Source organism: Choloepus didactylus, chromosome 1 (assembly GCF_015220235.1).
Source record: "Choloepus didactylus isolate mChoDid1 chromosome 1, mChoDid1.pri, whole genome shotgun sequence".
Classification (NCBI taxonomy): Eukaryota; Metazoa; Chordata; class Mammalia; order Pilosa; family Megalonychidae; genus Choloepus; species Choloepus didactylus.
The window spans coordinates 115,387,198-115,404,272 of NC_051307.1; positions in this window are offsets into that span (position 1 = coordinate 115,387,198).

The following is a 17,075-nucleotide window of genomic DNA, read 5'->3' on the forward strand; positions in this document are numbered from 1 at the left end:
TCTTAAGAAGGAGATCAGGGAAATTGCTAAGGACCAGTGGTTGATACAAGAAGGAATCAGGGACTGTGAGTGCTGGGGGTCTGAAGGAATCTCCTTTCACTTGAGACATAGCTCACCTTGCTGGGTTGACATCAGACTTAAAGGAACTGAAGGGGAGCAGACAATTGTGAGACTTAAAAGATATGATGCATTTAATGAACTCAGCACAGTGGCTGAACTTGATATGAGATCAACAGATGTAAGTTCCCTTAAAAGCCCTGTTTAGGGCTTGGATTCCCTTCGCCAGTGCCAAACAGCATCATGGAAGACCTAGCACATGAACTCCACTTGCCAGTCACAGAAAGTATTTGCTTGTTGTTTCTTCTGGTCTACATTATGTTGTTTCATTTTGTAACATGCTTTCCCTCATTTCTTGTAATTCTGGAGTGGGTGACAATATGGGACCCTGCATCAAAAACCACAGGGGAAGACACATGAACCAAACTGACCAGTGTCTGCTTTCACACCGGAGACCATGAGTCAACAGTGAGCTTGTTCAGAAACAAAGGGATGCTGGAAGAGAGAGGATCTATGGCATTTGAGATGCAAGCTGGAAAACAGTGTCAACAGATGACTATAGAGGCAGATATCACTTAGATTCTGCCCTGCCTGAAATCCTGGACTTTTCAGTTATATAAGATAATTAATGCTTTTCTTTTACTTAAATTCATTTGAATTGGGTTTTTATCCCTTATAGTGAGCAGACCTGAAAACTCTATGGGGATGATTCCTGGCTAAAGAAGAGTAGAAAAACTTTGCCATGGAGTACATATGAAGGCACATCATTTCCACCTTTTCATTATAGATATTATTCTAAATTATTTTCTGTGCTTTTCTGTGCTTGTAACCATGGGCTAGTTATTGAGATATTTTTTCAGTGCCACCCCAGGGACACTCTGGATGTCCACAGTAGAATCCTTCTATCCTGGAGAGAAGATGCGGGCATAGGTGAAATAGTAATTGCTCTCCCAGTCCATGAGAGGACCACTGGGGTGATGTGGGCACAGCCACCGTCCCTTCCTGGAGTCTCAGGGGCTTGACAACCAAGAGAGCATGCAGGGTTGACAGTCAATCTTGGGACAGGACACTGGAAGTTTCCAAAATCAATGAGTTGAGTAAGGATCCAAATGACTTGTCTAAACAAAGTAGGCAGAGGCTATATCCAGAGCCTGAACATGGAACCAGGAAACTGAGAAATCAAAAAATTGAGAGGAAAAACAAACCAAAACAAAAGTTGGAAGGAGGAGCCAGCAGGTTCTGCAGATAAGAGCAGGAGGGTAGTCCTGAGATAAAGTTGCCCCTCATGGCTGATTTATGTGCTATCTAAGTGACAATGTGTGTTAAGGACAGTGGAGTTAAAAGGTCAGGAGAAGGGCATATATCTAGGCTATACGTTGTTAACTAGATCATGATCACAGTTTAACCACACAAGTGGAACAAACATTCATCCATTTGCTAATTTGTTAACACATTATTTTTTCCTTATAAGCAAACACATATCAAGCATTTGCCATGTACAAAATACAGTGCTAGGGGTTGGGGGGAGAAAAGCATAGAAGTGGTCTTCTCCTTCTAGAAGCCACTGTCTAATTAGGGCTAACTAGATATGTGCACAGGTAGCTAGCAAATAAAGCAGTGTGTGATGGGTAAATATTACACCAAAGGTTTAGCCAGTTAAAGCCCTGACATTTATAGGGAGGCAGACATTATTCTTGAGTGATCGGAAGAGCTTTCCTAGAGGTGAGTGTATGGCAGCTGGGCAGGTTGTCACCAGGATGAAGGGAGCCACATGGGTTTGGAAAGCAGACTAGGCTCTACCACTCATTAGTTATGTGGTTTGGGGCAACTTCTTAGCTTCCCTAAATCCTATTTTTAATCCTTTTGTAAATGGGGAAAAATTATTGAAAATACCCTAGTTTGGGGCCAAAATTAAATAAGATAACTTATGTGTGACCCAGGAGTAGCCCAGAAGAGGTGAAGGCATCCCCAGTGTCCCCTGACCCAGAGTGATCAGGAAAAGCAGCAGGATCTTGACACACACAAGAGGGCCCTGGCAGCAGCCCTTGCACATGGGAATGAGCAGCAACCCAGGAACTTGTTGGCAGGTGGATCAACAACCTTTTCCAGTTTGTTTTTAAGTTCTGGTAGGACTGAAGCAATTCTCAGGACCAGATCCCCAACGCCTCTCCCTCTTGCAACAGCCCACTGGTTAGCAATACAACAGCACCATCCCCCAAGGACTTAGATATCACTCCAAGGAAAATGGGGAGCAGAAACCCTGAATTAACTAGAATAAGTTCCAGGTACTAGAAGGGGAACTAGAAACTAGAAATCAAGCTGTTCTAGAATGTACAGAATGTTATCTTGCTTGTACACTGAGTCCACAAATTTCAATTTGCATCAACTAATTATGTAAAGTACTCACTGACATGCAATATCAGTTTGTTCTCTTCCTCTTTCTTTCCTCTTAAACCAATATTTTGATCAATGGATATGAGTCTGAATAAAATCAATGAAATAAGCATCTCTCAGGTATAGATACCTTTTAGAGATCTGCCTGTTTGGCTATAAAAATAATTTAAAGCACATGATTCTCCTGGTGGCAAGAAAATTGTTTTACTGCCACATAAAAAAGGACATCACATTAAACAAAATCATCTCTATATACCTCCATCTATGCCTTCTCATACCAGAGAAGTTGACAAAATTGTGACTCATCTGTGACCAATTTTTGGAAGCTGTGAAAATGGAACCAAGTGTCCACTTATCCACAAGTAGAGTATGTGTACCCCAGGGAAGTGGAAATATCTCTTGTTCTGGTGATATTTAAGCAAATGGCAGAGATAGGTATCACTCAGTGGGGGTTGACTGCTGAGGGGCCTGAAGATAGTGTCATTGTCGCTGAGAGCTGGGACAGAGACGGCTCCCAGGGCTGGAGGAACTGGGTCAGGGTTGACAGCTGCAGCTGGTTAGCGTCACCTCCTCCCCACTCACCTCCACCCCATGCTCTGCTGGCTTTCCTGCCTTGGCTCCTGTTTCCCCTCTGACTGTGAACGGCAGCTCCTCTTCCTTCCTTAGTCTGACTTCCTCCATCCCTCCCTCAAGTTGACAGGAACACAAATCTAAAATGCCTCCCAAAATAGAAAATCCAAGAAAACTTTCCAGGTTGATAGACAGTGGGAACATTGTAAGCCTTATTCCTGGTTTCCCTAAATTTAACTTTTTTAAACCCTAGACGCAGAGTTTTTGTATTAGACTTTAGTCACTTTGGCATCTGCTTTAGTTTCTTGAGCTTAAGTTAATGTAAGCAGATAAGAAATGCTACTTTCTTACCTGTAAATCTGAAATTTTCTGAAGTCCCTATTTATGTAGTATCATCAGAAAAGGAAATGTTACATATCATTTAATTTTATGGATAATGGACCTTTACCCTTTAAGCATAACTTCTTTTTCATCTAAAATGTATTCTGTTTCCTTCACTTAATGAACACACCCTTTTAAGAATTATTACCATATTTCTTGGTCACTAGGGTCACTGTGATGACCTCAGTTTTTGCATTGTGCTGAACTAATTTTGTGTAATGTAGGAGGGCTGAGCTATAGGTCCCCATGCTAAATGTCCACAGACCCCTGCGTTGGCCTAATCAGTGAAGCATCTGTCTGTCACACCTTGTGCAATAGAAATGCACAGATGGAATCGCTGTGTCAGTATCAGAGTTTTAAGACACTGCAAACCATTCTAGGAGAACAATATGAGAGCAAGGTCTAGAGCAAGGCCTAGAGCAAAGCCGGCCTAAGAAGCAGAGTCAGGAAGGCAAATGATCAGTAAAGATCTGAAGGACAGGTATGAATCCAGGGAAACAATGGAAGAAGTTCTTGGGAGGAGGTAGGGGTAACAAATGCAAACTTCCTCATGAAGTTTGGAGATTCATGTCTCAGTGGTTGTGCCAGTTTGGATGTATTATGCCCCCCAAAATGCTATGTTCTCTGATGCAGTCTTGTGTGGGCAGACGTATTAGTGTTGATTAGGTTGGAATCTTTGGATTAAGTTGTTTCTATGGAGATGTGACCCACCCAACTGTTGGTGATAACTCTGATTGGATTATTTCCATGGAGGTATGGTCCACGTGGGTCTTGATTTAATCATTGGAGCCCTTTAAAAACGCTGGCACAGACCCAGATGCTAGCTGGCTTAGCTCAGAGATGCTTGGAGTTGTGGACTGCTGATGTTGGCTGCATCCAAGAGAGACATTTTGAAGACAGTCATTGAAAGCTGAGGCTGACATTTTGGAGAACACCATTTTGAACTGCAACCTGGGAGCAAGCAGATGCCAGTCACGTGCCTTCCCAGCTAACAGAGGTTTTCCAGACACCATTGGCCATCCTCCAGTGAAGGTGCCCTATTGTTGATGCCTTACCTTGGACACTTTATGGCCTTAAGACACTAACTTTGTAACCAAATAAACCCCCTTTATAGAAGCCCATCAATTTCTGGTGTTTTGCAAAACAGCAGCACTAGCAAACTGGAACAGTGGTCTTGCAGTTTCTTGAATCAACCCGTTTGTATTGGCCCTGCCATTTGCCCTGTAACTTTTGCTCTGGGGGCTTCTTAAAGTGCCCATGTGATCATTGACACTGAGACTGACACCATCTTTGTCCTCATCACAGATTGCTGATTCTCACTGTTGGCTCCTCTAGCTGTCTCCCTCAATCCTTGCTGCTTCCAACCTGATGTCAACTGTGATAAAGAATGAAGAGTGCCAGCAGAGTGTGTGCACACACACAAACTGCAACAACACAGAACAGCTCATTAAATCAGCTGCCCTAATTTCACCTGCACTTCTAATTCAATGTGTCTGGTGCTAGCTGGATTAGCTCCACTGTCCTCTCACATTTCAAGGTGCATGGCCTTCGGGGAGAGTTATTTTCTGCTCATCATGCCAAAGAAAAATTCACTTATTTATCAAATCACAGCTGTATCCCAGTTGGTGTTTCCAGAGGTTAAAAAAAATAATCCATTCTCCTCCCTAGGGCCAAACTGATTATTTTAAAATGCAAATCTGATCGCATAACTCCCCTTCAGCAGTTTCTTTCTCACTGTCCTTAGAATAAAGTTCAAAATACTAAACAAGCCCTACAAGGTTCCAAAGGACTTTTACTTGCTCACTTCTTCAGTCTCCTCTCCCATCAGTCACCCCCCACCCTCTAAGCAACACAACAGAGCTCCAGCTGTGCAATACCCAGTTCAGGCCCTCAAAGCAGCCCTGCCCTTCCCCAGCCCAAGGCCATTACACACAGTCACCTCCACCTATAAGACAGCTCTTCCCTTGCCAAAAAAAAGCCTACTCATCCTTCAAATCTCAGCTTAAATATTAATTCTTTGCAGAAGCCTTCAGTGAAGTCCCCAAAAAGACTAAATCCCATTGTCATAACTACCCATGCACTGCCTTTCTTCCGTAATATCCACCACTTCTGCAATTACTTTTTTTTTTTTTTTTTTTTTTTTTTTTTTTTTTTTTTTTTTACTTTTACAAAGCAAACATTTATTAACACCTCAAACGGTTTTTTGTAGAACTTCTAAACAAAGAAATTCAAGACAAAATTCTTTCAGTAGGTAACAAAATAATCTATTATGTAAATTCCTTTTCATCAAGATGACTTTATTTCATGAAATAGTACATCAGCTGGACAGGTTCATTCTTCTCTTACCAAGAGTAAAATAGTTGTGTGACAGTTTTAGTTACTATTTTTTGTTCTATAAACACAACTATAGGATATAATGACATCATAATTGGATTGAAAATAACTTTGGACTATTACTTTCCCTATTACTTTTGGGACTACTGTTTTCCAGAGTAGGTGGGAAACATGTCAGCACCTAAAACAGTTTATGGTGGCTTTAGTATTTACTTTAACATTACAAGTTAAAACAAAATATGCTCTTAGGAAAAATGTCTCCCCCCTTTAGTTTCTGGCATAGTACTGCTGTCTTCATCCTGAATAGATAAAGTACCTTCGTCTTAGAAAATGAAACTGTTTTCATAGCAAGTTTAATAAATTAGAATGCAGGAAACAAAAGCAACTAATGAGCAAAAGAACGCTAGTCCTTTGAGGTTCTCTTTTTTTAAATTAATATGTTCAAGGGTTACATGTGAATGAAAGTGCTTCACAAGCATGTGGCAAAAGACCAAAGTTACAGAACCAAAAATTAGGCTTAGCAAATACAGGAGAATTATCTTTTCAATGCAAATTCATTCTGAGCAAAATTCATTTCAGTAGGAGACAGCCAAAGGAGCATTTGAGACAAAAGTTACTGATTCTTCACAGTCACTCTTAAGGCGCAAAGATGAGCCGGCTCTTCTGTCATATTCACACACTGCAATTACTTTTTCAATGCAAATCTTTCCTCATTAGAGTAAGCTCCATGAGGGTAGTGACAAGGGCAGATGCAGGTTTTTGGTGCCTGAAGTTTCTGTAATGGGGGAGGAAGGAGTTTCTTTAAGGAAGAAAAACAAATGCCAAAGTATCTAACTTTGCAAATTTTACAAAAATGGTATGACCATTTGAACACTTTGTTAAATCCTTTCCCATGGCCTAGGAAGGGGCTGTGCAATTGAAGCATCTGAAGCTTAAACATCTGAGCTATGGCTATATTTGTCTTATGCACCAAGTTATTGTCTTCACTTGGAGACTGACTATGGTTTAAGGAGTTGTATATGGGTCCAAAATAAAAAGGGATGGACTGTCATGGTTAATTTCATGTGTCAACTTGGCTAGGTTATGGTGCCAAGCAAGCACTGGCCCAATTATTACTGTGAGGGTACTTTTTAAATAAATTTGTATCTGTAATCAGTTGATTGCATCTATGACTGATTGCATCTACAATCAACAAAAGAGACTGTCCTTAGCAATGTGGGGAGTCTCCTCATCCATCAACTGAAGGTCTTAGAAGTCAGAACTGAGGATTTTAAAGATCCAAAAGAAGAATTTTTGCTTTCCATGGTAGCTGCACCATTTTACATTCCCACCAACAATACACTAGAGTTCTGATTTTTCCTTGCCTTCTCCAACATTTGCTCTTTTCCATTTTTTTAATAATAGCCATCATGTGGGTATGAAGTGATATCTCACTGTGGTTTTAATTTGCAATTCCCTAATGGCTAAGGATGTTGAATATCTTTTCATGTGTTTATTGGTAATTTGTATATCTTCTTTGGAGTATCATCTATTAAAGTCCTTTGTCCAGTTTTAAACTTGGCTGTTTGACTTTTTTGTTGTTGCAAGAAAGAATTTCTGCCTCAACTGCAGCCAGTTTCCCCTGAGGAATTTAGGCTCAACTTCAGCATCACCTTTATTGGATACCCTAAAGAATTTGGACTTGCCAACTCTCATGGTCATATGAACCAACACCTTCTAATAAATCTCCATAAATATAAATATATAAATTTATATACTCTTGGTTCTGTTTCCCTGGAGAACCCTGACTAATACAATCAGGGATCTCTATGTTCATGTCTCTGAGAAAGTAGCCTGACTTTCATCAAATTCTCAAAGTGATCTGAAAGACTCCAAATCATTAAAATTACCAAAAATCAGTCCAGGAAGATTCAAGGAACCAGCAGAGATGTCATAACAGCTCAAAGAGGTCAGGGTTCAAATCTCAGCCCAGCTTCTTAGTAGTTGAGGATCTTCACAATTTACTTAACCTCTTTGCGTTCATTCAAATGCATACAATAGTGGGACAGTTATCTAATGCCTCCTCCCAAGCACCTAAAACATAGTGCATACCCAGTGAATGCTTGTTTTCTTCTTCTCTTTCCTTATAAATAATTCCTGATTGCTTTAGTAGTACCTCTGTGCCAAAGGTTAAATTATTGAATTATAATGCATCCATTCACCCATCCATTCATTTGAAAAGTGTTTATTCAACATCTACATGTGCCATGTACTATGCTAGGCATTGGACAGGGGGTAGGGTGGTGTTGTAGTTTGCTAATGCTGCCGGAATGCAAAACACCAGAAATGGATCGGCTTTTATAAAGGGGTTTTATTTGGTTACACAGTTATAGTCTTAAGGCCATAAAGTGTCCAAGGTGAGTCATCAGCAATCGGGCACCATCACTGGATGATGGCCAATGGTGTCTGGAAAACTGTTAGTTGGGAAGGCACGTGGCTGGCATCTGCTCCAAAGTTCTGGGTTGAAAATGGCTTTCTCCCAGGACGTTCCTCTCTAGGCTGCAGTTCCTCAAAAATGTCACTCTTAATTGTTCTTGGGGTGTTTGTCCTCTCTTATCTTCTCCAGAGCAAGAGTCTGCTTTCAACGGCCATCTTCAAACTGTCTCTCATCTGCAGCTACTCTCTCAGCTTCTGTGCATTCTTCAAAGTGTCCCTCTTGGCTGTGGCTCCTCTTCAAAATGTCACTCTCAGCTGCACTGAGTTCCTTCTGTTTGTCAGCTCATTTATATGGCTCCAGTGATTTAATTAAGAACCACCCTAAATGGGTGGGGTAACACCTCCACGGAAATTATCCAATCAGAGTCATCACCACAGTTGGGTGGGGCACATCTCCATGGATACACTCAAAGAATTACAATATAATCAACACTGATAGATCTGCCCACACAAGATTACATCAAAGATAATGGCGTTTTGGGGGACATAATACATTCAAACCAGCACAGGTGGGAATCAAAGATGAATAAAATGATTTGAAGGAGGGAAGACAAATTAAACAGTCTGGAACAAGTTCAAGAAATATTTTTTAAAATCTCCCATGTCAAGATGACTACATATTCTCTCATGGAGATGCGTCTCTTTGACTATCTACATTATTCCAGAATATCTGAATACAAATTGAAAAATTCAATCAGCCATGTGTCTTTTTATCTAGAGGACACCAATCACCCAGTTTCCAGGTATTCAGGTGTCCAGTGTTATGTAGACAACCTTTTTTGTGGTTTGGAATTTTCATTGTCAGTGGAATGGCATTGCTTTGGGCACGTACAGCTTTGATAGTTTCATATTACAAAGCAAACAAATCACCTGTCCTTGACACAAGACTAGCAAATGATTTTTGCAAACAAACAAACAAAATAAAGAATTGATAAATTATGAAAAAAAGTAAGTCTTAAAGCCCACATAAAATTATTCAGGTTTTGTCTCTCTAAGTCCCTCTCTCTCTCTCTCTCTCTCTCTCTCTCTCTCTCTCTCTCTCTCTCTCTCTCTCTCTCTCTCTCTCATGCACACACACACAAAATACTTGTTGCCCTGCTTCATCCCCCTCTGCCTCCCTGGCCTTCCTACAGTCCATCCCCTCCATCTTCCCAATTAGCTGGGCTTCCTCAAGTACACAAGTGCTGCCAAGTGCCCCTGACACCCACCCAGGGTTGCCAGATAAAATAAAGGATGTCCAGTTATATCTGAATTTCAAATCATCAAAACATAATTTTTAGGGCAAGTATGTCCAAAAACTGCAACATACTTATACTAAAAATTATCTATTATTTATCTGAAATTCAAGTGCAGCTGGACTTCCTGTATTTTAACCTGTGATTAATCCTGGCAACCCTGCCCCCATGCCTTCCTGGAGTTGTGACTCATGACCAAGTTGCCACCACTCTCACACGTCTGGGCCTCAGTGTCCTTTCCACTCTGGCATGTCCCAGTTCCCAGGCTTGCATAAATTCTCTGAGCTCCCTCAAAATTCCTGTCCTACTAAGCCTTGCCTTTGGAATTACCTACCATGGGCTTTGTAGGGCCGTGCAGCTTTTCCTTAGTCATGCCACCTCCTCCTGACCTCTGTTTCCAAAAGTGGAGCCCTCCCTGCCTGGGTCCCCTGCTCCCTAGTGGACTGGTGACAGGACCCTGCCCCTCCCTATGGCTGCCTCGACTTACTAAAAATTGCCAGATCTCCCTGATGCATCCTCAACAGGACAGCACACGCATGCTTACATTAGCCATGATACAGATTAGTGGCTTTCACAAGCTAAAATGAACTTCAGAATAAGGCCAAACAATACAGTCAAGAAGAGACTATTTATTTCCTGGAAGAAATGTAACTAAATGGGAAAATAGGTAGTAAACCAAAAAAAGAATCAATTGCATAAAACATAATTTATCTTGGAGCCTGCATTTCAACCACATAAGCTCTCATAATATTGAAGCTGTTTTTATTTCCTCTAAATTTATCAAGTTCTTATTTAATTGCTATAAACACCTAAAGACAGGAACAAATTAACACATAAAATTGCAGGATTTTAGCTGATACATATTCATGAATGCATGTTGTTGTGATCAGGCAAAGAATGACCCAAGACATTGATAAATTTTGGTAGAAGCAAAAGAAAAATACAGCACACTGTTAGAATCCTCAGCAGATAACAGAATGAAATCTTTGATAAACCCAGCTCTGAGAGACCATTCACAACAATTATCATATCTCTGTAATTCTTCCACGAGAAAGATCAGCAAATGCTTAATCAGTAAGCTTCATTAAAAAAATACTGTCCCCAAAATACTTCGAAGCTAGATCAGCGCTAAAGAATGCCGGCTTCTTGGAAGTCTAACCTGGATCCTGTTTCTCAGAATCAGTCGCGCATTCTCACCGGTATTCTTACTCCTACATCTACTGCCACTCAGAAAGGACTGACAGTTTTTCCAGGCATTTGTGGGTATCTCAAGTTACAGCTGTTCCGGGGTCTTCAAAATGAATGTCTTCTATTTGGATGGAAACATACCACATGTGTTGGCTCACCCAGAGTTGCTGCTGTGGAGTTATTTTTTGAATCCCTGGCCTGCTAATCCTGCTTGTTAGAGCCCATCCGTACATAGCTCCTATTCATTAAATTCTTTGCTTTCACCAAGCAGGCAGTGCCCCTGTGAGTTGGAAACTACACTAAGTCTGAACATAACTGGACTGGTCCTGACAAAAGACTCTGAGCAAATGCCTAAGGCAGACAATGAGGCTGAGGCAAGGGCATGGACAGGCCCTGCAAATGGTTGTCGAGAAAAGGGTGGCATTTACACAGCACACATGTAGGAAACCTACCTTTCTGCTGAACCCAGAGGAAACCTCAGAATCCTTCCTAACACAACATTCTAGTCAGCCATTTTCAATCAACCTGGAGTAGGTGCACACTTCAAAGCTGTCTTCTCTGTTCACACTGAGGTCAACAAGAAAGTTGGGCCATGGGTTAGCACTATAAAAACACCGCCACCAAAATAATATTTCAGAAACAATGGCTTACATATATTAACTCATTTATTCTTCAAAATAACACTATGATGCAGGTGCTACTCTTGTCTCAATGTTTAATAACTTGCTCAAAATCACATAGAACTAGGTGGAAGAACAGTATTAAAACAGGCCTGTTTCCCTCTGCATCTTGTTCTCTCAGCCATTGAACTGGCAGCTGGACTAACACTAAGTGGGGAAAAAAAGAGCAGCTCCTTATGTCACGTGACTTCAAGGGAAAACAGGAAAATTCCCTCTGCTCACAACATATTCAAGCTCCCCATCCCAACACATATCTATTTGCTTCAACCAGAGGAAAACTGGTTGAAAGAGAATGAAATTCACAGACCCAGTTTGGCCACTTGCATAGCAGCCTGACTTTGCATAAGTGATTTAGCCTTTGTGGGGGATAATTCTAATGATACCTTCCCCACAAGATTGGGTGAGCATTAAATGAAACAAGTGGAGAAACACATTTTGAAAGTGGAATGTGATGTGCAAGGGTTATTGCTATTGTTGAGATCCAGAATTAGATAAAAATCACACGAATTCTCCCAGAAATATTTGCATTTAGGCAATGATCTTTACTCTGAGATTTTGAGAGTCGGGAAAGGGGTGGCACTGGTGCTCTGGGAGATGGGACACACAGGAGTCCCAGGGAAGAGACATGAGGATTCCTGACATCGCTGGAGGTGGGAGGCAGAGGCTGCAGCTCCTACTTTCAAACCATAACTAGGGGCTGCAATATAGCTAGAAACATCATCCCCAGATACATAGACTAGATTTGTGCACTACCTTTGTCATAAAATTCCCAGGATATCAGACACTTTCTAATTAGCTATTGTAGAACACAGATAGGATAATTAGAGAGTAGTTACTATTTATGAAGATGCGGACACAAGCACAGCATCCTTTGGGAGGTGTCTAGGAGTCTGAAAGGGAGCCAGAGCTAAGAAACAAGCATAAATATCAGTGCTTGGGGCCTGGTCAGTGCAGACCAAGGAAAGGAAATCTTGAAGTTCCTCCACATTCACGTCACCCCTCGCTCAGTAATCTCAAGGGCACCCCGTGGAGTCTTATCTCCATTTTTAGACAAATAAAGTCCAATCCCTTGTCAGGTTGTTCAAGCCCTCCATGGTGTGTGCCTAACCTCTGTGGTCCAGTGGCATTTCCCCTCTCCCTGTAGGTACTTTCTCACATTCCGTGGGGTGCTTTGGTTACTTGGGCACTTATCTCCTAGAAAAGATAGACAGGCAACCACTTGAGAGCCTCATACATTTGTCTGTATCCCTCATAGAGCCTAGTTTGGTAGACTCCACAAGGTGAAGTTGATTGAACTGGATAGCACTGGTTGAACGGCATTGAACTTAATTTGAATTAGCTGAATTAGTGCCCTTCTCAGCACTCTGAACCAGGTAAGGTGAAAAGGTTTCTCTGTTTTCTTCTACCCCTTCTCTTGGACCAGCCCTGCCTTGGTGTGTCCTCTCAGTGAATGGAACACTATCTTTCCAGCTGCTGGGAATTATCTTTGGTACTAATTTCTCTCCCTCACCTCCAACTCTCACCCAGGCCATCACCAAATCCTATTGATTTTTATTTCATGCAAACCTTGGGAAACCAATCCCTCCACTCCCCCTCTGCCACCACTGCCCTTGCCCAAGTCACAGCCATTACCTTGATTCCTAGTATAGACTAAACAATCATCTACCTCTACTCCTGCCCCCAATCTGTTCTCTACTCTAAAGCTAGAGTGAGTTTATTTAAAAAAAAACTGAAAAACACAAATATGATCACACTCCCCCCAGTAATACACATTAAGGGTTCCCACTGCCATGAGGCTAAAGATAAATACCCTTGGTACAGATCAGGAGCTCAGCCTGACTCCTCAGGCCATGCTCACCGCCAGTCTCTTGGCTTCACTCAGACATTCCAGCCTTGCAGTTCCTCAGACACTCCTGCCTTCCTTATATTTCTAGAACATTGCACACATTGTCCCCTCAGCCCAAAATGTTCTCCAGTGGAACCCCCATCCTCGCTTTCCATCTCCCCTTACTTAATTGATATAAGTAAATCTGTTCCTTCTTTATGCTCTCTCAGGTCTCACAGCTATCCACTGCTCTAGAATACTCTTCACTCCTTCAGAATGCATATCAGAATTCGTAAGTGTATGAATATGTGATTATTTTGATTAATGCCTTTTCTCCCACTTAGAAATAAGCATTCTGAAAGCAGAGACTGGGTCTTCCTCAGTTGCCGTTGTCTTCCCAGGGCCTAGTATTGGGCATGATACATGATAGGGATCAATAACCACTTGCCGTTGCATGTTGAATGAATGGGCGCCACTGGCTCTTCAAGCTGTTGCATGATGACCTAGGGAGCAGCCCCTCACTCCACCCCTCACCTTGGGAGCTTACTCATTTCTGGTTCAGAAATTGGGGGATTGAACTCTGCAGTGACCTTTCAAAGGGTGACAACACTGCAGCTCATCTCATAGAAATATTCAGAATAACTGTTGACAATTTTTTTTTTTATTATGCAGAGTATTTTAGAATAGTTAATTAATTGTAGGGCATCATTTAAACTGCTCCAGTATCTGATCCTAAGGACATGTCAGAGCTCAGTCTTGACCCATTGCATCTGCTACATCCACTAGCCTGGAAAGGAGGCCACCTAGCTCTGTTTGAATGCCTGTTGTGATGAAGAGGCTGGCACCTCCACGCCAGTGTGGAACAGCTGCATTCATTAGAAAGCTTTGCCTTATGTTGTGCCGATATCTGCCTCATTGTTATCCCCACACACACTCCACCCCACACACACACCATGTTCCTGGACCCAAATAACAAATAACCCTAAATGCTCTTCCACATGAAAATCCTTCAGTTATTTGAAGACCACTGACAAGCCACATCTGAAGTCTTCTCATCTATATTTTATGCTTTTCCCAGCCTTGATTTTTTTATTTATAGCCCACATCTTGCTATTTTTTTGCATGCATTCTTGCAAGCTGCCTTAAATCATGTGCAGAATAAGGCCACATATAAATAAATCTTTGTTTCTTTTCTTTAGGCAGCAACTCAAATTCCCCACTCGACAGTCTCCTCACCAGCCTTATATTATTCTTGCAGTCATATTCTCTGATCATTCTGGCACTAGCATAGGGAAAAGAGTTTAGGGCTAACCCCAAACTGATTTTCCTCTTAGACAGCTACTGCCAAGTCCGCGGCAGGGTGTCTGGGTTCAATGTCTTTGGATCAATAGGTACGAGCTGGGAAAATGAGAGAAGGTCCATCACTGCTATTTAACAGTATCATTTCACAAATCAGTTATTCATGACCCACTCAGGCTTTGGAAACTTCCAACGCCACCCACCCCTGATGTTTGAGATGACACCTGGCTTCCCTACTTGAGACAGATTAAGGCCACAGGAAGAGAGCTCCCTGATGCCATCCATACTAATTCAAAATCCCTCCCTTTCTTCCCTCCTTTATTGCCCTCTTTCTGCACTTTCTTTTATTTTTTCTTGTAGTTACTGTTTCCTTTTTTTATTCAATTTTGTTGAGATATATTCACATACCATACAATCATCCACAGTGTACAATCAGTTGTTCACAGCACCATCATATAGTTGTGCATTCATCAATACAATCAATTTTTGAACATTTTCATTACTCCAAAAACAATAAAAATAGGAATAAAAATTAAAGTAAAAAAGAGCACCCAAAACATCCCGTTACTCATTGAATTTTTGTCCCCAGTTTTCTACTCATCTGTCCATACACTGGATAAAGGGAGTGTGAGCCACAAGGTTTTCACAATCACACGGTAACACCATATAAGTTAAAGAGTTATATGATCATCTTCAAGAATCAAGGCTACCGGGTTGCAGTTCAACAGTTTCAGGTATTCCCTTCTATTTATTCCAATACACTATAAACTAAAAAGGGATATCTATATACATAACAGATAAGAATAACCTCCAGAATGACCTCTTCACTCCATTTGAAATCTCCCAGCCACTGAAACTTTATTTTGTTTCATTTCACATCCCCCTTTGGTCAAGAAGGCTTTCTCAGTCCTGTGATGCCAGGTCCAGGCTCATCCCCAGGAGTCATGTCCCACAATGCCAGGGAGATTTACACCCCTGGGAGTCAGGTCCCATGCACAGGAGAGGGCAATAAGTTTACCTGCAGAGCTAGCTTAGAGAGAGAGGCCACATCTGAGCTACAAAAGAGGTTCTCTGGGGGTGACTCTTAGGCACAATTTTAAGGAGTTTTTGCCTCTCTGTTGCAGTAACAAGCTTCATAAGGGCAAGTTCCAAGATCAAGGGCTTGGCCTTCTAAATTGGTAGTCCCCAGTGCTTGTGAAAATATCAGGAATTCCCTAGGTGGGGAAGTTTAATACTTCTACATTTTTCCCTAGTCCCTCAAGGGGGTTTTGCAAATACACATTTTTATTCTCTGCCCAAATTACTCTGCGATGTATTGGGATTTCACACTAATTTGTACAAACCAATCAGATCTCCCTCTCTACTCAAAGTTCCATGTAATTATGCTGTTTGAATAAACTGACCATACAAGTTAAATTATATAGTGTGCTCCAGAAAATATAGATTTTGCACTGAATAAACTTCCTTTGGTCTCACACAGAAGTTGAAGTTTTAACACACCGTCAATGTCATCCTTTACCCTTTAGTCTGAATTAACTTAGTCCTAACCAAGTCCTTTTCATTCATATCTCTAATAGAATTCTGATCCCTTTTTCGGCCTCTTTAACAATTGCTGTATGGGGTAATACTGACATTCACAGCTGTCAAACTATGGCTCTGAGTCTCAGGTGTCACACAGATACCCGAAGTTCCAGAGATCAACAAGGTTATACACAAAGAACTCAGCAACTCAGAATTTAGAAATAACCACTACTACTCAGAAATAGATGTAAATGTGTAAGAGCTTACAATCTAGGAACATTTACCATAAGCCTTCCCCTGATAACCTTTGCTCTCAGATTCAATTCTCAGAGTTTGCACATAGTATTTAGTCCATATTAGTAAGGTGTCAAAATGTTTGTCATTTCATTTCTGGTTTGTTTCACTCTCATACTGTCCTCAAGGTCCATTCACCTAGTAGCATACCTCACAACTTCATTCCTTCTTGCTGCTGCTCAATATTCCACTGTCTATGCACCACAGTTTGCCATTCCATTCATCAGTCAATGTACCCTTGGGCCACCTCATCCATTGCAAATCATGAATACTGTCACCACAAACACCAGTTGCACTTGCTTTCAGAAGCCATTTTCTCCATTCTATCTTAAGCCTTTCTTTTCCACTTTCACCTAGACCTGCTCCAACAAGTACCAGTTACCTGAGTATCTTCCATCTTCCTCTCACAGTTGGCACCTTCTCTTCTGTGCACAAAATGCTCAGGTCACTTTATCTTAAAAATTACTGACAGTGAAATATTTAGCACCCAAGTTCTCTCTGTTCAATCATGAGTAAATCCCTGAAAAAAGCACTGCTGCTCAGCAAGATAGATCCAGGTTTTATGGGGCTGGAAACTTATACATTGGGGGGGGGGGGACCTCTTTAAGATAAAGAATTCAGAATTATTAATAAAAAATTAGATACAAAAGTCTGTTTATTTAGGATAAGGAAAGAAAATGCAAAAACTTACAAAATTTTAAAAATTGATAAATACCACAAACCTTAGAAAATCCCCCCCCCCCCCAAAAAACATAGAATTTTAATTTATTAACTGCCTGACCTCTGTAACATTTTCCCCTAATTTTTTTTTCTGCATTCTCT